This window comes from Lycorma delicatula, chromosome 6 (assembly GCF_047948215.1).
Source record: "Lycorma delicatula isolate Av1 chromosome 6, ASM4794821v1, whole genome shotgun sequence".
NCBI lineage: Eukaryota > Metazoa > Arthropoda > Insecta > Hemiptera > Fulgoridae > Lycorma > Lycorma delicatula.
Genome location: NC_134460.1, coordinates 52,989,910 through 53,017,016, shown reverse-complemented (window position 1 = coordinate 53,017,016; position 27,107 = coordinate 52,989,910). Strand labels below are relative to the sequence as shown.

Here is a 27,107-nt window from a genome sequence, read left to right as displayed (position 1 = left end):
AAAAAAGATTATAACAAGTAAGACATTACAGTTTATCACTAGAATTTTTAGTTGTAAAAAAAATTTATTTTTTTAAAATAACAATTCTTTTAAGTGGAGATAGGGATAAGTTAAAATTAGAAGAAACGTTTCTAAATATAAAATCAAATAATCTTTTATAAACAGAGACTAACAGGAGCTTCCTATAAAATCTATCAAACCGAGGTCTATACAGTTTGCCTTAATCGAGAGAAAAATATAGGCAAATTTATATTTAAAACATTATTTATTTTATAAAATATGTTACTTATACACTCGTACAATACATATTACTTAATTCATTTTATCTACAATCAGTTTATTAAAATAAAAACTATAAGTAAATATTAGAAAATAAAATAATTCAAAGAAAACAATACCCACTAGTATAAATTACTGTAAAAATAAAGAAATCATTTTATACATTATGATATTAAAAGAACGAAAGAGAAAATAATAACTAATCATAAAATAAACGGATAAAGCATGTTAAATATGAAAAATTAATAACATAATAATTGTGTAAAATAAAATTATAATATACAAAAACAATGCAGTGTGAAGAATTTATAAGATATTAATTTTAACAGAATGACGTGAATGATTTAAACGTAAATCATTTGAGTTATTCATCGTACCTAAATAAGAAAATAGGCGGGGATAATGCTTCAACTGTGGGATTGCGATGCGTCTACGTAAGAATTTCCCAACGGAAAAATGTACTCTTTTTAATTCTCGAGGGAATTTTCACGGGGAACGCGGCTGCTGGACCAAGACCAAATAATGAGGTGCTTTTCCTGTGTTTTGGGGAAGACACATTCATTCACACGTAGTATGTAAGCATGTAAGAGAATTTTGTATGGTGTGTGTATTGTCGCCTGAGGAAGCTTAGAGAATTCTAAGTGAAACGTAGTGTATTTAATTTATAAATTTGTATAGTTGATCGGTTAACCCAAGAGATAATACTTTTAAGTAAAATATGTCTTATTACATTTAATTCTATCCAATCAAGAGGAATAAATTTAAATAAATTAAATTTAAGTTAATATTCATATATATGTTACTGTATGTTGCGGAAAATTTGATTAATCCGCTGATTATGCATAATTAACGGTGAATTTGACTAATCGCCTACACGTTGTAGAATCTAATAAATATATACATTGCAATCTATTAAATATACCAGTCATTTTACATGTTCTCCATATTTACATATTTTACTTATTAAAATAACAATCGACTATAAGTAGTAATTACAGAATTTATTATTTAAATAATCAGAATATTACTGTTAATTATTATAGATTAGCGAGCGAAGCGAACATGGTAGATTATGTTTGGTTAGATTATCATAACGTAACCTACGTTCGCTTTGCTCGGTAACCTCGTCTAACTAACGTTATATACAGATTATATATGTTATTCTCCAATATTGGAAGCGATTATTCAAATACACTGGTAGTTATGTATTATTTTCAGATTAAACAAATTTACTGTAACATATATATATATATATATATATATATATATATATATATATATATATATATATGTGTGTGTGTGTGTGTGTGTGTGTGTGAGTGTGTTTCTTTGTTAAAGTAAGAGAACCCTTCAATAACGTTTTGGTCACTAAACATAAAAAAATGAATCAAAATCAAATGCTTCTAACTCAAAACATTGTCACAACCGTATGAAAACTGTCCATTTAAGATTTTTTAGTAGCCTCTTCATGGAGGACCGTTGGAGACTTGAGTTGGGGCGGTGTAATACCGAAAAACAGATTTTTTCTTATTTTCGTATATGTGACCACCACACCCCCAAGCAATCAGGTAAGATAACTAAAAAATTTAAACGGAAAGGATAGGCTTATAACACATCAGTTTAAAAGGCATAGAAAAACATAAATTTTTACGTAAAAACTCAAGACGATGACAATCTTAACAAAAATAGAGGCCATTAAATAATTTTCAGAACTACTTTTAAAAGCAGTCTAGAATACACCCGAAGTTGTCGTCCCTTACCAAAAAATCGATCGTTATGAGATAGGACCACTTACAAAATTAATTTTTTTGTGTTTCATTGTTAAGTAGTTGAGTTGTCTGGCTGTGTAAAATATTGAATGGCTAATATTTTGGTTAGGGTTGTTGTAGCTCGATATTTTTAAGAATTTTTTTTGTCTTTTAATGCTTTTTAAATTGTTGTTTCATAACCGTATGAAAACTGACCATTTAACAATTTTTAGTGGCCTCTTCATGGAGGACTGCTGGAAACTTGAGTTGGGGTGGTTTCATACCGAAAAATAGATCTTTTTGAACTATGTGCTAAATTTTACTTTTTAATGTTCAACAGTTTAAAATTTATTTAATAGTTCCCAAACTTTATAACTTTGAAACTGAAAACGGAACCGCATTTTATAAATAAAACCTTTTTTTAATTATATTAAAAATCGTCTTTGCTTCTATGTTTGTTTCATCTTCAGCTATCACTCAAGATGGCTGACAAAATCTTTTATTTACATAAGTAAAACTCTAAATCTCTCCCTTCAATGTTTAAAAAAAGACGTTTATAACACAAAATTTAAAACTAAATTATTAAATATAATTTAAAAAAAAAAGTTAAGTACAAAACATTAATTCAGTTCATTAAAAAATGAGATAAAATCTACACCCTAAATATCTCTACAGCGCTCAAGCAACGAACTGGCCGTTATTATACACCCTCTCTTGTGAATCTCCTTTTACGAGTTAAGAATATTTTCCTTTCAAGCACAGAAAGGAAGATATTTTCAGGGAACTCAAATATATAAACGGAGAACTTATATGAAAATATCTTCATTCTCTTAATGCTTTATTAATACCGAAGATATATTATATTATACTAAATAATATTAATAACAACAAACTTCCACGGATACCGAATTTTACAGCAAAATGAAGGCGTAGAGACATAATTGGTTATTTAATAAGAATAAATATTTTATAAGCAATAAGATTAATATATAATTAAATTCTTTTAAACATTCTAGAGAATTATCGATATATGGGAATATGATGACGATAACTGATTGATTCTCATGTAAATATGGCATCACTAACGGTTTGTTTGTACACTATATGATTTTATCGAAAAAAATTTGTAACCCGTATAAGTTATACATATTTTTCCTGATAGGAATGTATTCCCAAAGGAATAAAGGAACCACCACTAATCAATATCATAACTTCACACAGTACGCCTCATCGCTGCGGCCTAAGAAATATACAAAACTGATGGCAATATTAGTAAGGTCAAACCACAAATTTTTATTTTAAAACTAAACAATTCAGATATTTAATTAAAACATATAATTCCAGAATAAAAAAATATATATAAATTTCAGAACAAAAAAGCTATTTTTTGAAATTAGATTATAAACGTAAAGTAAAACGAAAAATAATAAAATTTGCAACAGGATGCAAGGTCTGGTTTTCTGAAATAAAAGAACATAATTGGTTATTTAATAAGAATAAATATTTTATAAGCAATAAGATTAATATATAATTAAATTCTTTTAAACATTCTAGAGAATTATCGATATATGGGAATATGATGACGATAACTGATTGATTCTCATGTAAATATGGCATCACTAACGGTTTGTTTGTACACTATATGATTTTATCGAAAAAAATTTGTAACCCGTATAAGTTATACATATTTTTCCTGATAGGAATGTATTCCCAAAGGAATAAAGGAACCACCACTAATCAATATCATAACTTCACACAGTACGCCTCATCGCTGCGGCCTAAGAAATATACAAAACTGATGGCAATATTAGTAAGGTCAAACCACAAATTTTTATTTTAAAACTAAACAATTCAGATATTTAATTAAAACATATAATTCCAGAATAAAAAAATATATATAAATTTCAGAACAAAAAAGCTATTTTTTGAAATTAGATTATAAACGTAAAGTAAAACGAAAAATAATAAAATTTGCAACAGGATGCAAGGTCTGGTTTTCTGAAATAAAAGAAATGGAACGAGAGATGGTCCCTCGCGTTAGTTCCTCCTTACCGAGGATAGAAGCTTAAAGACCGCATTGAGTAGAAGGGTGCCAGCGGATGTAGGGGATCAAACATAATCCAGGAGCTTCAAAATAAAGCACGTCTAAGCAGACGACCATCTTAGTATTTGGAAGCTACTACCTAAATGCAAATAGAACACGGCCTTCACCACCGCTCCGTCGTTCTCTCGTTCTATCTTTATTCAACATCTGTTGTCAGACACAAAATATAACAACAGTATTTCCAAAATAAACGTCTCCAGGGTAAATAATAAATTCCTTTAGAAAAATAAACAAATCAAAAATTAATTTAACTACTAAGGGTTATTTACGTAGACAAAAATTATAACAAATTATTCTGAAAAAAAAATTTAAGTAGGCTACATCTTGAAGCGATTCCATTGAAGAATGAATAATATAAATCGCACGGAGATACTTTGTCGAAAAAGAAACGTACAATTTATATAAAATAAAATAATTTATGTAGCATGGACTTAGAGAAAAGAAAATTTTAAGTTTTAATAATAATATGACAACGAAGAGTATGATAATTATATGTTTTAATAATTAAAAAAACAAAAGTTGAGAAGATTACCATGTATTTATAAAGAATTATGTTAAATCACAAAACAAAAGTCAAACAGTAAAAATAATACATATTTATACAAACAAACTGTTATTACAAAATCAGTAAGTAAAAACGTTAATGTAACAGCAACGTTTTTACATCATAACGAAATAAATCTGTTTAAGAGGGTATGAGTTTATCGTACTCACGATATGTCAATATGAAATTGATTACAACTCTTTTAAATTTATTAAATGCAATTAAAACAGTTTTTATTTACTGGTTGTAATTAACAATCATAGAATACCTCAGTAAAGTACAAATGAATAAAATATGACTAATATTCGTAAACTAATAATTATAACTTATTAATTTATTGATACAAGTCTCCGTGGCGCAAACGGTTAGCGCGTTCGGCTGTTAACCGAAAGGTTGGTGGTTCAAGCCCACCCGGGGACGATCTATTTTGCTTTTCTTTATATCAACAAAATTTTATAATAAATAGTAACTAAAAACGTTGAAATAAATTATAATTTATTCAATAATACAAGTCTCCGTGGCGCAATCGGTTAGCGCGTTCGGCTGTTAACCGAAAGGTTGGTGGTTCAAGCCCACCCGGGGACGATTAATTTTGAAGACGAACAAATTAAATTTTTTTATAGATAAGATTTTCTTTGTCAATAAAAAAGATAATAACTTTGTAATTATAAACAGCAAACATACAAAAATTATGATTTGAATTTTTATTTTTAGTTACTTGTAACTTAATAAGGATTTTTTCAATGTATAAAAGAATATGTTGAAAATCTGTTATATTTTATTTTTCAAATAAACCATACTAGTTCAGTAAAATAATACATATTTCTTCCACTTCTTCGCCACGTTGTTAATTTAGTAACGGAATAATTTTGGACTAAAATAATATTCTAAATGTAGCCTAAAATTCATTCAAAATGTACGTATTGTATTTTGAATGAATTATGTGCGTATTATATTTCTAGGATACCAGTCCAATAACTGAATTGGCAGTGATAAATTTTGGTGCATTATCAGAATTCAACCTATTATATTAAAAAGAAAATCGTTTTTATATTTAATAGATTAAGAAGTTTTAAGATAAAGGATGAAAAGAATGTGAGGAAATTCTATTTTGAGTAAAACAATTTTTATTTTTTTACTACCCTATTTTTTCTTTTTTTTTTGACGTGAAACGTCTTTAAAATCACACCAAAACACACGGGTAGCAGAAGAAAAATTTGTAGCATAACGAAAAGGCTTATATCGTCTCAGCTTAATAACTCCCTACCTATTAATTTCAGAGAAGTAAATGCGGTGTCGTAACTTACATGGTCAGCTCGCCGATACGACTTTGAGTTTCCGTCAATTGCGAGTTAGTTGGTCGGGAGGGGGTACAACGCAGATCGGCCAAAACTGGCGCTCTCGCAAATTTCCATGCAGTGTAGCTCACGACTTACATGTAATAGCGCGGTGATTCGTGTGTTTGTGTTTAGAGTATGTCAAGATAGATCGATTTAAATAATAGTAATAAATGTATTTTGGATAATACTTATGTGTAAAGAATTACAGTAAACATGTAAAAAAGTATAAAAATTCAATATGTCAGCCTAATCTCGCGCAAAAATCAGCCGGAAATATAAATTACGAATATCGTTTCAAAGGGGAAGTTATAAGCAACGCACAGGTACCTCAATCACTGGTGCTGAGCGGGGGTGACTGTTTTTCGAGAGCGTCGCAAAACTGGCACGGCGCGCTCTGTAAACCATGCCGACGGCGCGAGCACCTCTACCACTGCTCATTATGCCTTATGTCTCTTACTTCTCATATTACAGACCGATGTTGAACAAAATTGTCGTCGAATATTAGTCGAAGTAAATATCATATACCATTAAGTGTTTGTTTTATGTTAAAATTAAAATTAGCACGAGTCAATGTCTCGTTTTTATTTCAATTCAGTACAATAAAAGTGAGTCGCTGACATATAGATCGACCAATTTATTTGTAGAGTTGGCAAAATGAAGCAACTAAAATTTTCCATTGGAGACTTTCAGTTTTTTTTTTTAAATACGATGGTGGCTCTCCCATTTAACTCTACAGATAAGTCGGTCTGCTTGTAGCTCATCCAAGGTCTGTAACGTTTCACGTTAAACCAACGATCGTGCGCCCCAACACAACCCCACCCGATTTTTTTCTTGATAAATTAATTCACTACAGAAGCTTTTGAAACTTGTACGTGAAAATACGAAGATGAAATTTCGTAGAGTGTGAAAAATTGCCACGCCTGATCGGGATTCGAACCCGGCAATCCCGGATCAAAAGCCAAGACGCTAGATTAATCGATAAATAGCGAAATTAATAGTCGACTAGAATATTCTATACGATCGTGTTTTATAGTTTATAAAAATAAGAAATATATAAGCCTGCTACAAAGTAAGAATAGTATGAATAGAAAATGATGGTACTTTTTATTTTTCAATTAGGTACAAAAATTTGACTAGTATTTTACTAGTACATTAATCCCCAAATAATACATTTTTTATAAAAGTTTATATCTTTGTATTCAACCCTCAGGAAAAATTTATATTTTTTTAAAGAGATTTTATTAAAATGAACCATATTATTTTTAATTTTACTACACGAATTTCGGGATACATTTTCAAGGTAGTAATAAAAATGAAAGTTTAGATCACCGTCTAAAAAAAAAATCATTCGAGATGTGAATTACAAGAATAATTATGGGCGATTCTAAACATATTAAAAATATTTTTCACTGTTTTTTTGTTTGTACAAATCAAATTTTTACAGGGAGAAAACGCGGGTTTATCTCTACGCAAATGCCATAAAATTTCAGCAACACGGTATGATCATGGGTTTAATAAGGTAAAATTTACAAAATAAATAAATCGGGGACGTAAAAAATTAATTTATTTGACATTACAAAGAGAAAAAAGCCAAGTGAAAATCTGATTTAACTCCCAAGCCGAGGTGATCTATTTTACATTTCCAAAAACAGTTATACCTATTTTCGCAAATAGTTCGCGCGTTCGGCTGTTAATCGAGAGGTTGGTGGTTCAAGCATCCGATATATTTTAAGTTTAATTTAGTAATATTCTGTTGATTTAATTTACTTATAACTATTGTTAAGAATAAGCAAAATTATTTTTTTAATTTTTAAAAATAATTTATTTAGAACTTTACAAAGTTAATTTCTAAAATCCCTGTTATGTAAAAAGCTTTAAACACATGTAAATTGTGTATGTCTTTATATAGGTACTAAAAATAAAATATGAAGAGAAAAGTGAGTCCTTAAATAAAAAATTCATCTTAAAAAAAAGAAAATAAATTATAGGGAAATTTTATTAAAAAAAACTGTTAATTGAAATCTAACAATCTCATTTATTACGAAACCGATATAAAATTATTACGGTAAATTAAAAAAGCAGAAGTTTAATATTTAAAGCCAATTATTAATTTATATCAAACGGTATATCCAACGTTTATCACTGCTACGCAGAACCTGATATCTTATTTGATTAACGGACTAAGTAAGGGAGAATGACATAATTAATTAAAAATAAGACAGTTCAACTCCTGAAAATAACCCTCGCTAATTATCAAAACAATACCATTATGCATTTCGGAACTACGGTAGAATTATTTACTACTATAAAATAGAGTATATAATACTACATCTTCGCATAACATTCCGAAACTTTAATGTATACATTCAAAATGAATAAAAAATAAATCTCTGTTAAATAAATAAATAAAAGGAGGATACCTAAAGGAAGTCTAGTAAGGATATAATAAGACAGGATGTAAGAAGAGAACATTACATAGTAATTGCGGTACATTTCTAAAGTACCAGTAGAAGAAGGGTGGTTCATATTACGAGAGAATAGGGTTTTGTACGGATAAGTAAGACTTATGCAAATCTGTAAAAGGGTCCGAATGCATTAAAAACAAGGACAGATCCTGGCAATTACGCAGGATTGTGGTGACTTGAGACAATGGTTTACGTTGACCACTTAATGTTTCCTAACAAATAAAAAATAAAGTTTATGTAATAACAATTCCTTGTTAAATTAAGAGATACAAATTTAAAAAAAAGAACGGAATAAAGCGATCTAAAATAACGTAAACGTATTTTGAAATAAGGAGCGTGATACTGTATAGTGTTTAAAACCAAAATGACTACATTAATTATTTACTTTACCGTTTACGGTGTCATAGTGTTCCATATGACAAAGAAGCATATAAAACATTGATGAAAAAGTAGTAAACTTCCGTGTTAATCTCCTTGAAATTAATGATAATTAAATAACCAGACCTATTTAAAGTTGTTATTTATAGGTGTGAACATCACTAGCATTTAAGTGAGCTTTGGATGCTGATATGCAAAATGTAGTATATTCGACTCCCTGATGAAGATATCAGGAAACCACTTCAATCCTCCTTTTCATTAGTAAGCCTGGCATGGGATGTTTTATTCATTTTTGGGATTGATTTTATCTTGTGTCAGTTCACCTACAACCTTTACGGTATGGGGGTAAAATACATCACGAACAGATATGCATTATTTTGCAAACTAAATTTTAAATAATTAGGCTTATGATATTCAGTTATTATAAAAATCGATTGACCATACAACGTAAATAAAAGGTGTATATTCAAACTTTACAAATATTCAAAAATTAAAAAAAAAAATGTAAATGTAATTACCATATTGGAAAGATAATTAACGATATTATCTCGGGAACAATCGATCTAACTATCTCGGAAACTGTAGTAAGAAAATGTAGTCTTGAAATTTAGAACATAAACTGTATTTAAAACTTTTATAAAATGTATATTTATAATATATAAAATTAAAAAAAAAAAAAAATATTTACTCACAGAAATGAGTGTTACCGCTGATTTCTATAATACGGATTGAATAGTATCCCCCCCCCCCACCAACATAATGCCTAATTAGAAGAAAGCTTCAGCTGATATATTGATCCTAATATTGTAAAAATTGTTGCTAGAAACTGTTAGGAATGGACAACTTTTTTCAAAAGAATTAAAGAACCCTCAATATCGCCCATTCTAATTTGATATTTAAAACATTAATGAAATAATTGATCCCTAACAAACCGCTACCACAAGGAATTTTACTATTTTAAATCATTTAAGACAGTGTTTCTCAACAAACTGATACTGGTCCAATAAAAATTTTAAGCTTGTACTGCGGGATCACACAAAAAGTTGCATACCAAACTGAAGAAAGTGCATCTTTTTTTTTTAGTAATTCGCGGACTAATTACCTAAAAAGTTCAAACAGTACAGTATACGCGGTACGCGCAGTTGTACGGTAAGCAAGTACTCGGTTTTTCCAGTTGTATGTATTACCATTGCCATTAAAAAAATGAGTAATAATGCGTTTAAAGGTTGAAAAACTATAATAAATATAAAGAAGTTTACGGACCACTAAAATCTTCCTGCATATCACCAATGGTCTAGGACCACCGGTTGAGAAACAGTGATTTAAGATACGTAAGCAGCTCTCGGAGCAGCTGATACATAAGATACGATTGAGCAGCTCTCGGAGTGGCTCTTGGCTATGTCCGGAAACTGGAATAATTTTGCAATATTTGCTAGAACAGTTATCAGAATAAAAGAAGATGAGGCAAGACGACTGGGATACTGAGTGGTGTAGTTTATAGTAGGGCTGGGCGGACAGCCCCGTTCCAGAGGGCTCACATGCCCTGGTGTGTGGGTTCCCGTGATGGAGCGGGAACTCCTGGGGTCCGTTAGGTGCGAATGAATGAAAAGACCGAGACCCGGCCGGCGGTGTGGGTTCCCGGATACGCTTTGGTGGCTTCGGCTCCTGCGCCGTCGGTTTGAGGCTGGCAAAAGGAAAGACTGAGACCCGGTCTCCGGCGGGGTGGCTGGGATCGGCACAGTTCTTCCGTTGGAGATTAGAGGTAGGCAATTAAAAGATCCGGAAAGGACAGGTCCCCGAGTCGAGTATACTTAATTGGATGTCCGGCTCGGAGATGTAGAGCAAAAAAAAAAAAAAGATATGTAAGCAAAGTAGACCCATCTGTCTTATCTACAAACACACAAGCACGGAATTTTACCAAAAAGATTTCAGCATTTTAAAACCAGCGATCTCAAAATATGAAGAAAAAGCCCGATTAGCTGAGCAATAATTTTTCACCTTCTCACTTTATAGCTCGAAACGGCAAAAAAGTGAAAATTTTATTTAATTAGACTTAAAATTACATTTCATAATTTTAAATAAAAACTTTAGTTAAAATACTTTAAGATTCCTATATAATAGTTAGTTTTCATGAATATTCCGGAAGTCTCCAGATAATCCCGTGCAGTTTTCTGAATTCGGAGCCCGTTGACAGCAGCGAACTTGATCGTGATGTGTGAGTGACGTCCTGTACATACTCAGACCGATCACCCTGAGACTTGTGATTAATTGAAACCCAACCACCAAAGAACAGTGGTATCCAAGATTTTAGTATTCAAATACAAATAAAATTAACTACCTTTTTTAGGAATAGAACATGAAAATGAGAATTCTCGACTTCGAAATTAGCTGATTTATGATGAGAATTTTACCCCTAAGCCGGCTTGGCCCTATATAATAATAAAATATTAGTACTAAATTTAAATTGTAGTATTAAGTATTTAAATTGTTATCAAGCTCTTACTCGATACTTTAAATAATCAATAAGAATTTTTCCAGTTAAAAATGGTTTTAATTTATTTAGCCATTATGTTAAACAACAAGGAATTAAACGGCGGAATTAAAAAAAAAAAATTAAAACTAAATTTTTTCGTTCAATTACAAAATTATTACCACACATTTCTGATTCAATTATCCATCAAAATTTATAAATTTTGATTATTAAAAACAAAGTTCAATGATATCTCGGAAATATCATCTGGAATTAAAAAATAATATTGAAGGTACAACGAACTTAGACAATAGTGATATTCCAAAACACGATGCATTTGACACTCAACACACTTCACTCAACTCACTCAAGTGACATTCAACACACTTATTTTGAACGGGATAAAAAAAAAGGTAAAATACAACAACCCAAATAACGAGGAAATATAATATAGAAGAGCTGCAAGAAGAAACATGAGTGAGGTATCCCTTCGCGAAGACACTACAAAAAGATAATATTTTATGACACAACAAATCTACTTTTGCTTAGAAAAAAAAGAATAGAAAATAAATGCAACTGTAATACTAATAAAAATAAATAAATAATTATATACATCATTAACACACCAAAGATATTAAATATAGATTAAAAGATATTAAAATAAAGATACATATTAAATCAAGAATTATTTACGTTAACAGTAAAACCACACGAGTCGAAACAAATTCTGATAGAAATACCTTTGAGGACAGAGTAGTCATATTGAAAAATCGTAGTTATATTTGGTAAATAAAATGATTCTCAAGCCAACAAATATTTACGGATAGAAAAGTGATAATTCAGTGAAATATATTGTATTAATTAAATACGTTGTATATATAATTGTATTTATTTTATATAGTAAAAAAAAAACCGTCCCCGGGTGGGCTTGAACCACCAACCTTTCGGTTAACAGCCGAACGCGCTAACCGATTGCGCCACGGAGACTGATACGTTTACAACTTGTAGTAAATACACAATAGAAAAATTTCCTAGTACAACACTTGAAATTACTATTAATTGACAATATATTAATCAAATAAATATATTTATTTATATATATGTATGAGTGTGTTAAAATAAATAAAACTTCTAATAAAACGCAACAGAATAATTTTATAATGTTTAAAACATTTTTTAATCAAATAATAAAATTTATTTATTTATTATTATATTACTGTATATTTTTTATTAAGTACAAAATTATTTATCCACTGTAATTAAACACTATTTTCAAGCAAATAGAAACAATTTCAACATTAAAAATAGTAAAAAATCGTTTTTTTCATTTCTCCTTAAATAAAGTAAAATTAACAGATAACAGTACTACGAATACTCTTACATGAATGATAATAAAAATATTAAAATTGTAATAAAAATATCAAAAATATGAAGCGGACTGATATGAAGAGTTCAGAATGGAACAAATAAGTAAAACTTATTACTTACATTCCGCAACACCTGTATTTGAATCTCGCATCAAAATCAATAAAGAAACAGCTTTCTTTTTTTTAACTTATTCTAGGTATGGGATCTTATAATAGTTAATTTTTAGAAACGATTTAACGTATTTCATATCATATATTATTCAACATTTTTCTGTTTTAATACAAAGAGTATAAGTACAAGTTTCACAGAGTATAAGAGTACAAGTATTTTGGAGTATGTAAAACAAATTGTTGGGGATGTAGGATGTAGAGGGTATACTGAAATGAAACGACTAGCACTAGATAGGGAATCTTGGAGAGCTGCATCAAACCAGTCAAATGACTGAAGACAAAAAAAAAAAAAAAAAAAAAAAAAATACAAAGAAATACATAATTAAAAATATCATAATTTTTATAAATTGCACGCAATGTACTTCCGGAATTACAAGTTATTACCACTTTCTATGATAAATCCTATATATCTACGATATTTCCTGCTTGGTCAGTAATGAAACAGATATATTTCGTTTCCGTCATAATAATAATGATATTTAGTTAAAAAGGAAAACTTAAACAATATAAACACGAAGGTTTTAAAGATTATAATAAGGGTTTCACGATAAAAATTCATCGATTAAATATAGAAAACTGCAAAAATAAATATTAGCTTTAAGTTAACAAACTTTATTCTTTACAACCCGACAGAGTAAAGCTTTAACAGCGAAGCCAAGTTTTAATGGATTGTTTTGGTACATCATTGATTTCAGCATGTTCCACAGAGAACTAGGCTGAATGCGCTGACAAAGAGTTAACAGCTTTTCTCAGAGTTGTTCACAACTTATTTCTTTGTAGAACAGGCTGATGTCGAAAATGGATAAGTGAAAATATTTTTATATTATAACTAATTATACTGGGGAACAAAAAAGAATATTTTTTTTTGCCTCAGAAAGATAATAATCGTTTTTCTCCTGAATTCAAATATGATATCGATTTTCCTCATCACGCAAGGTTTCCGAGAATTTCAAACATTTTACTACTTTCTGCATTCTTACCTACACAATATTCTAACATTTGACTCATCTAGAAAGTAAGAAATGACTATTTTATGCTATATTTCGCCTGTGGAGCACCCCTCTTGATGGTCCAAAAATAATCGGCCGGCATATTAGGATTCCATTTTCATTTGATACCTCCTTTCTATAGGTAAAATCTCCTGATGAAAGTGTTTCCCGTGTTCATCGCTTACTGCGCCATGATTTTCCGGGAAGAAATCTAGGTGCAAGTGCAGGATGGGTACTTTTAAGGGCATATTACAACCCAAATTTTTATAAGATGTTATCAGATCGTTGACAATATTACGGTAATTTTCCGCCTTTCTATTTTTCAAAAAAACTCTGAGTAACATTTTTGATTTCTTGCCAACCTGCTTTCTCCAACGTTTCATCATACATTAGTAATCGTATTTGTGGACCCACTAATACTCCTTTAATTTCTGCATCAATAATTTTAAGAAAATTGTGTTTTAAATACATGAAATCAGGAGTATTGTCCATGACCTTGATGAAATTCTTCATTAATTCTATTTTGATATGTACGGAGGTAGATGCACAATTTTAGCATTACACAATGGGTCATGTTTCACATTTTTCTATTCAGAAAAAAATGATTCGCGTTTAGGCCATTCCTTTTTAAGGAAATTATTTTTTCTTTCCCTACTTTTCCAAACAGACAAAAAACAACAGTAATTTGCGTAACCAAGCTGCAGACCAAGAATAAGTACAATTACCTTCAAATCACCACAAATATTCCATTCATACACTGCACATTGAAGCTTTTCCGATATAAATTTAAAGTTTTCACATGTTTCTTTCATACTAGCAATGAGCCACAGGTAGTGATGAGAATTTATTGCCATTATGCAGAAGCACAGCTTTTAAATTGATTTTAGAGAAATCAATGAACAAGCGCCATTCTGTTGGGTTATGTTCATTACAAAGTGACTCCATAAGAGAAGAAATGTTATTACAAAACACTAAGATTTTCTTCAGCAAAATAGTTTTTAAAATTCAGAATGACGATTACGATAAGTACATAACTTTGTATTCTTTTGAAGAACATTCCATCCTTTTAGCCGGGAAGCAAACATTTCAGACTGTTTTTTGGATAACCTTAAGTCTTGTATGAGATCGTTAAGATTTTCTTGAGTCAGTAAATGAGGCTCAGATGAACTGCTTTGTTCAAAAGTTGTATCACCAGAATCAGTTTCTTTTTCTTCCTTACTTCCATCAGACTCGGAGCTCTCTTTATCTAATGTCACATGTTCTGGAGGCTTTGGTACGAGCAATTCTTCGCTGGGTGGAACTGGTCTCATTGTAGATTGCAAGTTAGGATACACTACGTATGTTTTGATTTTGACGTAATCCCTTTAATATTTGTTAAGCAGAAATAACAGGCAGAAGAGTGATCTTTGGGTTCCCTCCAAATCATAGGGTTAGTAAATGGCATGTGGCGTGTGTCATTTTTCCTTGCAGTGAGAAGCCTAGAACACGAATAAACAACAGATATGTTGGGCCCAGGCCCTTGTATGATCCCTGAATTTACACCCAAAATAAAGTTCATAACACTTTTTTACTAATAGAGTAAGGTTTCGCCTTTGGGACTTGAGCGTCTCATTACCACATACATAATAAAATTTATTAGGATGATTTAAACAAACTCTAGGAAATTTGTAACTAACGACTAATTAAAAGAAATAAAGTTGTAAATATGTAATACACAATAATTCAGACAAAAGCACTCACAATGACCTGTTTACTACTTCACTATCTCACAACCGGCATCGTTCTGAATGTGTGCAACACTAGATCACATTTGTACATGTCTATACACGTCTGAACCTGCACAACAGTAGCAATGCTACACTTTGAGTTCGCTCATTTGGTTCCATCATATTTTCAATTCTCTAGAAGCTTTTACTTGACAATGGAAAAATGGACGAAAAATGTTTTAAAATATATTTTTAAAAATTAAAATAACAAAAAAAAGTGGGCGATAGAGAAATCTGAATACATATTTGAAAACAAGATAAAAAACTGCAATTAAGTCCACCTATTGGAACTCGTGGGACCAAAAATCAAGTTGACCAGTATTATCTTTACTGCAGTTCAATAAAGATATGAGAGTGTAAGGAAATCTTTCTATTTTCTGATTAAACGTCTTAATAAGAGTCATTTCAATCGGCTGCACATGTCGTGTAGAATAAAAAAGATGACCTCTATGGATGCTAGTAGTAGTAAATAATTTAATACATTTTTCATCCGATACGCAGTGTAGCCGACCGCGTCTACAAGGACTTATGTAGAATCCGTATGACTTTTCTCTTCACCACATTTCATCGACAAGCACTAAAAAGTCATACAGATTTTGTTAAATAATAATAATAATGTTTGAACTATTTCGTTAAGTGTCTCGGAAAAGGAAGTAACAATTAAAGAAAAAAAACTTCAACTTCCAAACTCCTTTGACAATAGAGCCGAAACTTTGTTAAAATATTTTTAATATGTACAAGAGTATTTATTTTCATGGAAAACTTTGTTTTGTAAATTTCATTCGCTACGCAGTGTAACATTCGATATAAAGAAAAGTGTGGTACAAATTAGATACGTTTCTCGATACACCTACATTAATAAATTTCTATTTGTATATATACATATAATACTATATAAATGAACTTATTATTGTAATTCTACCATAAAAAATTTAAAATTAAAAAGATAAAAATAACACAACAAATAATCCGATTAATCAGTTACAATCGATATATTGTACTTGACCTTTAATTTTTAAATGATATGAAACGAAAAAGAAAAAAAAATTATTGTAATATAAATACATCACGTCTATAAATGGATTCAATAAATTAATATAAGGCTAATAATCATGAAATACGAGTAGTAGCGTCTCGGCCTTTCATCTGGAGATCCCAGGTTCGAATTCCGATTAGCATGGCATTTTCATACACGCTACAAATAATTCTCTCATCCTCTGAAACAATACCTAACAGGGGTCCGGGAGGTTAAACAAAAAAGAAAAAAAATCACGACACGGTATATTGGAATGATTAAAAAATTAAATTTTATAATCAGTCTATAATCAGTCTCCGTGGCGCAAACGGTTAGCGCGTTCGACTGTTAATCGAAACATTAATAGTTCAAACACATCCGAAAACGATCAATTTTACAAAGAGAAAAAAAAAATATTATACTGAATTCAATAAAAATATTTTTGCCCCCACAATATTTCTCTATTTCATAAAACCGGTAGTTTGGCATTTTCTAAAATTTATTGAAACAATAGAAATTAATCCTTTTCAGTACAGTACACTAGACAGATCTGCGATATTCCATCTTAAAACATAGTTGATTGAATAAGATAATTTTCACTGACATCTACGGTTTTTTCAATTTATTTCCCAGTGCATTACGCACATTTTACTATAACAGACTTTATCCATAACAGAGTTCAGCTCTTGATGGAAAATATTTAAATTATATAATTTGTTTTTCCAATATAAAATATAGAATAACTGATTAAATTGTATTTTTTTAAATTTTTTATAGTAATCTGATTTGATTTTAATTTTTAATCTTCAGTAATTATATAATTTTTAAAACATTATACGAAATTATATCTTAACATTAAAATAATATATTTATTAAATTATTTTACTTTACTTATATGTAACAGTAAGTAACACTTAACAAAATTGAATCAACACATATTATATTGTACCGTCATATTTTTCTCGTCTCCCTCAAATTATATTGTATTACTCAAACAGTTTACTGAAACTTAGATTAACAAAACGAGGTTTCATCATTATATTAAGTTTCACTCACTTAGAAAGTTTTGCCTAATTAAGTTCTAAGATATCAAATAACGTCAAGAATTACACCTAAAGTTATATTGGTATGGCATAAAAGGATATCATATAATATAAATAATTATGTGTATATATATATATAGGAAAGTAAATATGTAAATTACTTCTTCTTTAAATTTATCATGAATTTAAAAGAAAATAAACATTATTTTGATTTATTATACGTAAAAACGTTTATAACAGACAACTATTTATAGACTCGTACAGTTTTAAATGCAAAGGTACAAACTAAAATAAGGATTTTTTTTAAAGGAATTCATGAACACAGAACCCAAGGGTAGTGTTTAAACAAAATGAGGCCATTACGTTTTATAGGCAGACTGATTTATTTACAATGAGAAGGCTATCAAATGTACCCGTTAGCTATTTTAAAGTACCGGTAGCAAATAATCCCAATTTTATTCTTTTAAACAATAGTATTAAATCACAGATTTAATTTATTAGATTAAATATAAGGTTAGATTAATTTTTTTTTTTTTTTTTTATAAAATCTGTATAAAGTAACACTAAAAAGATTAAAAAAGCATTCAATAAATAAAAATAAATTTAGACTAAATAACATGTAATGAGTTTTGAATGAACGGAGAGTATAAAAGAATGTAAAATACATACATTACTATTGCGTACCTTTTCAAGATTTTTAATGAAATAATATTACAATGTTTTTATATTCCATATTTTTAAGAATTATCTCTAATCTAAAAAATAAAATTGATTTTGCATTTAAATATTTTGATAAAAAGATCATATATAATGAAAAACTTAAATGGACATCGGAATTTGCAAAAAAAAAAATCCAATAAAAAAAAGAATGCAATAAGTACCGAAATTATTATCATTGTAAATTCGCAAACACAAAATTGTCCAATATTAAGGACAGTGTTTATTTTTAAATATTATTGCAAATGTTAATATTGTGCAGTATTTGCATATTTAGCGAAAGAAAGGATCGCTGAAGATGTGTGATGTTCTACTTGGACTTTCCTTCTTTGTGTTTATGTTTGGTTTTATTGTTATTTTGTTTTATGATCTGTTAAAATGTTTTTGTTTTTGTTTCTGTTTGGTTATACATTTTTCTTGTTTTTCGTTTGTTATGGTTTACGTTACTGTTATATTACATATTAATTGTTATTGTTATGTTGTTTTAGTGTTTTTGTGGTGCGTTTTATGATTCGTTGTGTATCGAACTCATGTTTACCTTTCGGGTAGGTAAAGTTCAGTTCCTTCGTTCTTAGAAAGTCGTTCAGTTTTTTTTTTAGACTTGGCTAAATGTGTTTTGTTTGGAGTTTATGTTAGTTAACAGTACACCCATTGGAATGACGCTTATGGAATTCGCATCGGTAGCATCCTGACTGAGACTTGACTGAAACATCTCATTACCGAAGTACTGAAGATGACCTCCGGTATAGCCCATATGGGCTAGGTACAGAGGGGGTGGCGTGGGGACCAAAACCGTCACATGAAGAGTGTTTTCCCTTAATGGGTCGGGATGTCCTGAATATTAAACTCACACAAGCGACTTTACACCTGTATAAGTATGAGGTAACGTCCTAATAATATTATATAAATATACATCTAGACAGAATACCATTTTTAATGAGGTAGAACATCAAGATCCAATAAAAAAAAAGAAAAAACAAAAAGATTACATATTTTTAAAGTTTACGTTGAATATAAAATATTTAACCATTACAGCTCATAAAAATAATCTGATGTGGACATGACTTCTTTGTACACCTATTAAGTTACATAAACACATTTCTTAAAATGAATAGTACATAAAATTTTATTTCACTTATTACTTCTTATATTTTTTCTTTTTTTTGTGATTATTAAATTATTTATTGTAAAATTTTTTTTACAATCAGAAGTTAATAATTATTAACAAATCACTATATTTAAATTTTAAAAACGTTATAAAAATTGAAAAACAAAAATAAAAATATATTTTTTAATACCTTTGCACGAAATACTTTTTCTAGATTTATTCCATATTGATTTTAAGATGTATAGAATGGATTTTAAAAAAATATCAGTGTTCAAAGATAAAACAAATAAAATTAAAATGCATTTTGTTAAATAACTTTTACTAATTATTATAGATTATTTCTTTCATTTCAAAATAATGGAGCATTCATAGTTAACTAACTACAGGCCGACCTAATTATTATGCTAAGCATTCCCCAACCGGTCTTAATTTTTACTACTCAAGCAAATCGCTCTTTATATTCTCTAAAAAGCGGTTAAAAAATACAAAATAAATCTAACGAGTAAATAAAATTGTCAATAAGTTTTAACGACAACCTACTGCCATTTAAGTTGATTATATAAATACAGGGCGGCTCCGTATTTGACGTACGGTAACGCGGTAAGCGTAAATAAAATAATATATTTGACAATTAATAATGAAATACTAGCAACAAGTCATCCGGTATATTCCGACCGAATCAATGCATCGATCGATCTATCGATTAAAATCGAACTGTGAAATTAGGTCTACGGACAACCTACAATCATGTAAATACATCGTACAGTAGCACGCCCCTTTTTCCTCCAATGATTATTATAAACCGGAATATTTAAAGCATATCGAATGTTCAATTAGTGATAGTTTGGTTTTTTCTTTATATTTATTATTACTATTAAATTAAATGAAATTATTAATACCTAAAGATGCCGCTTCATTTTAAATTTTAATATTTTATCGGACTTACGTTGGTATTTATAAATACGCTGCAAAATAAAAGCAACCGAGCAACATATTGAAGTATTATAGCTTACAGCGTAATTTTCTTAATCATAAATATTAAAATATTAATAAGAATAACCTTCATATAATACAACACACATGCGCAATTAGCTCAAGGGAAGGTAAATAATTCGACGTACAAACGCGTAATAACATGTGAAGCCCAATGAAACATCAAATGGATTTTATTATCTTGCTAACAAGTATTATTTAATCCTTTATTCCATCGGCCGATTGCTGATCGATTAATTTCTATTTATCTTAAATCTATTTATCTGGTCCGAGTCACAGGATGTAAATATTCTTTTACTCAATCACTTTTGTACTAAACTGTGTAAATTACTTCATTATTGAAATTACAATTTTAAAATAAAAAAAAAAGGTTTCCTTCTGACTGTTTTTAACTTAATTCACATTTGTATCTACGTGTAACGCGAAAAAATGAATTACTTAATAAAGGATTTCTTGAAAAATGTTTTCTTATTATCTTATTCAAATACAGGTCATAAATAAATATTTATGATGTGCATTTTTTTAGGTATAAGTTTTTATTCAAAAAAATAAAATTTTTGCACTAATAACAAGTAATCCTTCATAATATCAAACCCATATTTAAATCAAACGATCAATAAAAAAGTCCATCTTACCGAAAAACGAATAATTTTGAATAACAAGCGTAAATAAAGTAGATGAAAAAATAATAGCGAATCGATCGATCAAAACTGTCCTGTTTTGTCGGATTATGACATAATACAGTCCGCAATTTTACGTCGGATATTTGAAATATTTTGTAGAATACAATTCAATATATAACAAACATTCAGTCAGTATAGTAATGGTTGGATGTGGTAAACTCAATAACCAATATATATATATATATATATAAAACACACCCTTTTCCATGGCACCACCCACTGAGCAGCGTAGCGATGTTAGGTGGAGGTCAGTTATGGGCCACTAGAGGTCGCTGAAACCTACTGTGCCTGACCATCATATCCTTCTATCTAACCCCTATAATAGCAAAAGCTGGGGTGGAATAAAGTGCTACGCAATATAATCAAACTACCATCCTGCTATATACACCGTTGCTCTACCGGACCAAAACAGAGGCTTCATCACACGTATAAAACGAAATAACTGATCAGTAACTTCAAATGTCATATTACAAGGAATTCAATTCATGTAACAATAATAACAAAGAAATGTTTTACATTTAATTCTTTTTACAAAATCTCTATTATATATTTATGTTTTTTATTAAAACTGATTAACCAAACAAAAGAAACCATGCTATATAAATGAAATATTACAGTAATGCTTTTACTTATTTCAATTTTTATCCAACAAACAGCAAAGAAAACCACTCAATGATCAGAAAACTTTTTTTCCAAGAAAGACAATTCAAAATAAATTTCTATATCCTTAAAATTTACAAAGAAATAACTTATAATACGAACTTTTAATACGCTTTTACCTCTAAAAGGTAGAAAAACTAAGATATACTTAACACGTTTTTATCAGAAACAGAAAATACTCAACTGAAGTAACATTTACTTTTTTAAGTTTTTAGTTTTCTATTTTTAGTATTCTATGTATTAAATTTATTCATTTAAAAAAAGAAACTAATTGTAATTAGAATACCGAAGAAAATATATTTTAAACAAATACCAGCAAATTATGGAATACTGCATTTTCTGTAGAAAAAAATTTAAATAAAAAATCTTATGTAGAATAAAAATACCACTATTTTTTATTTTTTAAATGATTACTTCATCACGTAAGCTCGAAGCTTGTATCGTGGGAATATGAAATGGAAATATTTTACATTATGGAAAATTCTATGCCTGACCGGGCTTTCCAGTTGTTAAGGCCGAGACACCATTAAAAGTTCATCACGGAGTTTACATTAACAGGATATTTTAAACGAAATTAATAAAAAAAAATTTTATTTTAAATATAAAATTTGTAACTTCTTTGTTTCTAATCAGGGTCTTGATCTTAGTTTTTTGTTAATAAAAGAGAATTATTTTTAATAAAAACTATAATTACAATATTATATAAAACACGGAATAATGTAATTGATAAACTAATAATCTGTAAAAATTTGTATTAACCAAATGTAATCGTACAATTTACAACTAACTACATGTAGCTAACATCTTAAATAACAACCGGACTAATCTGATTATTATAATAATCAAATTATTAAAAATAATTGTAATGTTTTTTTAATAATTTTATTTTTACCCAACCATATCAGGAGAACTGTTATTAGATAATACTATGTGTTCATATACTAGTTCGTTTCTTAGTATAGTCTCAGTTGCGTGACTGTAAATGGAATATATAAAGAAATAAAATTTACTGCATCTAAACAAAATTAAAAAAACCTGTTTATTAAGTGGAGGTTTGAATTTAAAAAGTGGATATAAAATAAATATTGTAAGGTTTTACAATAGTTGTATGTATAAAAAATAACAAATTTTGTAAATTAATTAAAAATAATCTTGAATAATTTTAAAATCCTTTAGGAAAAATTGTAAACTTCAGGGGGCAAGAAAAGAAATTACTTTACAAACACGATTAAAATCACAAACAAGATTTATATGAAATATTTTTTACCTAGTTAGTCCACGTGGGTTAAAAAAAATAAATATTTATTATAATTTCCGTTTATTTCTTTTCAATCTCTTATATTATACTACCTGGTATAAGGTCAGGTCACTAAAACAAAATCAAAATTGCGAATTTTGATTTCACCAAACCACATGCAATATAATTAATGATATTTTACAACCATATTCTGTCTTACTTTCCTAACCCAATAATGCAGAATTATCAAAGAAAGCTACATCTACGACTTGAATCTCAAAAGAAAAATATGATGTGGACACCACACGACTTCTTGGTACCTATTAAATTACACATCTATATTATTATTATAAGTCGAGAGCTTCCCAATGGAAGACATTAAGCATTCATGATTCATATTTCTTTCCCTTGGCATTATTCTTTTCCCTCCAAAATTCTTTCATTCTTTCAGAAAAGGTCTTCTTCCGTTCTTCAGACAATTTCGGATGATCTTGTTTAGGCTTAAGCGCTTCTGGTTTAACTTCCCACTTATCTATTTTATTTCTGTAGGTGTTTCTGTCTATGATGCCCTCCAACGTAATTCCGACGTGTTCTAAATCTTTTCGTGATTTAGAACCAGTGGATTGCAACTTTTAATGATGTTAAGTGCGCGATTACTCTTTTGTTCACTCGGTTTTCCGGCAGCCTGCAAAGGTGTCCGAAGAATTTCATTCGTCTTTTCTTTATGTCATTTTCGATATTAGAGTATGTTTCAACAATTTCGTTCTTATTTTTTTCCATATCCTTCCTCAGTTTGTCTCGGTCCCAATACTTTCCTTATAATCTTCCTTTCCTGTTTCTTTATTTCTTCTATTTCGGTTTTCCTAATTAAGATCAATGTTTCACTGGTATATAATGCTGCGGGTTTAATAATTGTGTTTCGCGAAAGAGAGATTTCCTGCTGTACAGATTTTGCACTAAACCTAGAGCTTTCCTGACCTTCTGCAGACGGTCCAATTGACTTGGTTTCTCAGAGCTGTTCGGCGTAATAAATTCTCCAAGATACTTAAAGCGAGGGACTTTATTTATTACTCCATATTTTGTGTTTAAATTTGGGATTTCTATTCTGGAGCAGATGAACATTGTTTTTTCAAACGAAATTTGTAGTCCCACTTTTTCAACACATTCCTTGAGTGTTTCTATTTGTTTTATCCCAGTCCGTTCGTCTTCCGCAAGGATTGCCAAATCGTCTGCAAATAAGGGTAAGGGTTACTTAAATTTAATTTCGTGAATCCCAATGAAATCGGTTTCCAGTATTTTTGTTGTTTGAGTGTATCTTCCCGCTCTTTCATCACTTTGTCCAATGTGATGTTAAATAGCAGGGGGAGCTTACATCCCCTTGTCTCACTCTCGTCTTAATTTCAAAAAGTTCTGAGATTTCGCCCATAAATTTTATTTTAGATTTAGTTCCAGTTAATGTTTGTTCTATTAATCTTCGAGTTTTCTGGTCTAGTTATCTCTCTTCTAGAATTTGGAAAAGTCTGTCTACGGAGTCGTAGGCTTTTTTGAAATCTACAGATGAGCAGATCATGGGTTTGCTTCTGTTGTTTTTAATTTTGATATATATATATATATATATCAAACATATATATATATGTTTTATATATTTACTACATTTTTCATTTTTTAAATTTATTTTTGTTATACTGAATTATTATATATAGTAAAAGATTTTTTACAATCACAGGTTAATAATTATTAATAATTTAGTATAAGAAAATTAAAAAAAAATTAAAAAAAGGAGATGAAATCTGATTCGAATTTTTTCCTTGTGAGATTCAAATGTTTCATTAATTTAAATTTTATTGGGCTATAACTCTGGAAGCAATCAAAATAAGTACCATTTGTGATATATCATTGAAAAGCTCTCAATGAGGGCTTACTACTGCAGTTAAGAAAAGGTCCGAAATCCTATTTTTTGGATTTTGGGCTTTTCTGAACACTTTTGGTCCACTCGATTGCAATCAAAAGGGGAGGTACGCAACCAGATGTTACAACAGTCTTTAATTCACAATTTCAACATCCTACGGCTAATCGTTTTTGAGTTATGCGAGATACATACGTACGTACGTACGTACAGATTTCATGCCGAAACTAGTCAAAATGGATCCAAGGATGGTCAAAATGGATATTTCCGTTGAAATCTGAAAATCGAAATTAACAATACTTCCAAACAATACAATACTTGTAACAATACTTCCTTGTAAGTACAAGGAATCAAAAAAAATTATCGAAGGCGTACTAAATTACTTTCACTTCTCTTACTAAACAAACAGTTTGTTCAAGTCTTTAAAGAAAGACAGAGTCTTGGAAAAATTCAAACCACAGATTAAAAATGATTAATATCATAATTATAAAAATAAGCGATTTAATAAGAAAAATTAAGCCAACTTTACAAAAAAAATACTAGAAAATTACAAAATAATACCTATTCAATTGTTTAAATTCATACTTTTAGAAGTCAGTGCCAAACTAAAAAGAACTATCAACCGGTCATTAATCCAAAATAAAATTTGGTATAATTTAATTTTTTTAAATGTTTCTATTACAAACTGTTACACCAACAAAATTTATTAACAAAAAAATCCCAAAATAAACGAAAAAAAAAATAAAATGAAAACAAAATTGTAAACAAAAATGTTAATAATAAAAAAAAAATATTATGAATAAAAATATTACTAATAAAAAAAATCCCAAAATAAACTAAAAAAAAATTAAACGAAATAAATAATGATGTACAGGTTCTTTTCGTCCCTTTTCAACAATTAACCTTTAACTCAAAAATAAAATTCAAAAAAATAGATAAATGTTTGCAATATATTGAAAAAAATTTCTAAAAATATCCCAAAAATTACTATTTGGTTTGTTGCTAGAAGTTCCACCTTTTTTCAAAAAATAACACTGTAAAATACACTTTTTTAACGATATATTTTTAATTCAAAAAAAGGGCTTCCGAACAAAAAATCAAACACTGCCAGTGTGATAAAAATCTTGCATATTAATATAAAAAAAGAAACGCACGGAAAATAATGAAAAGAACACTATCGACCGTGAAGTATGGCGCAAAGAAAATATTTAACCTGTTTTCCAACTAATTTACTTCAATTTTCAGTCATATAAACATTAAATATAATAATGATAACAGATTATACGATTACATGACTACACCACAACCTTCCAAAATAATAAGCAATGATCACAGAAATTGAAAAATATTTTTAAATCATCTATGTGCATAATTCAATTCTTTAAAAAATTCTTCAATTTAAGTTATACCAACAAAACTTTCGACGAGACAATCACAAAGGATCTTCCAAATAAAAATAAAAACGTGCCGTTGGAAAGGTTTAACCGTAACCAGGTTTTACCTATTTGAAAATCAGAAGACATTACGACAGAATAAGAGTGAAAATGAATGTTAGAAAAGTTAAAGTTATGAAGATGCGAGACAATAAGCCTCTTGTAATAAATCTATATACAGCAATGTCTATCCAAAAAAAGGAAAAAAGTAAAATTGCATAAAAAAAGGAACAAATAAAATAGTACGGATGCCACATTAACAGAAAATTACTACAGTCAAAACGAAATAAAAAAAACAACACATCACTGGCTAAGGAAGCACTTAACAAAATGAAAGAGTAATTATGTAGTAAGATAGAGTTACCGTCTTGTGAAGTGTTACCTTTAGAATTTACTTAAGGAATGTGAAACATAGTCACTAAGAAAAAGAAAAAAAAATGAGAGGCTGGAGGCATTTGTAAATGTTGTTATGGAGGAGATTGGAGAAGACTAATTGGACAGGTAGAGTGAAAAATGAGGAAGTAATTAGAAGAGTTAACGAGAACAGAAGGTTAATCAGAACATTTCAAAATGACTTGGACTTATCAGGAAAGGAAAAAGATTGATTTAAAACAAGGGTAAGTAGAAAGTATAAAAAAGAGAGACGAAAAAAATAAAAATTGTAAACAATAATCTTAAAATTTAAGCTGGA

General features: G+C 29.2%; 1 protein-coding gene and 2 non-coding genes across 3 annotated transcripts in view; 1 reads left to right on the top strand and 2 right to left on the bottom strand.

Moving 5' to 3' along the window:
- The window catches only part of LOC142326860 (roundabout homolog 2-like), a 1,022,566-nt gene that overhangs the window by 500,750 nt on the left and 494,709 nt on the right, over nt 1–27,107 (bottom strand). The window lies entirely within an intron of this gene.
- TRNAN-GUU (transfer RNA asparagine (anticodon GUU)) lies at nt 5,187–5,260 on the top strand. The gene has a single exon. It is a non-coding gene; the product is annotated as a tRNA-Asn (tRNA).
- TRNAN-GUU (transfer RNA asparagine (anticodon GUU)) lies at nt 12,242–12,315 on the bottom strand. Its single transcript has one exon. It is a non-coding gene; the product is annotated as a tRNA-Asn (tRNA).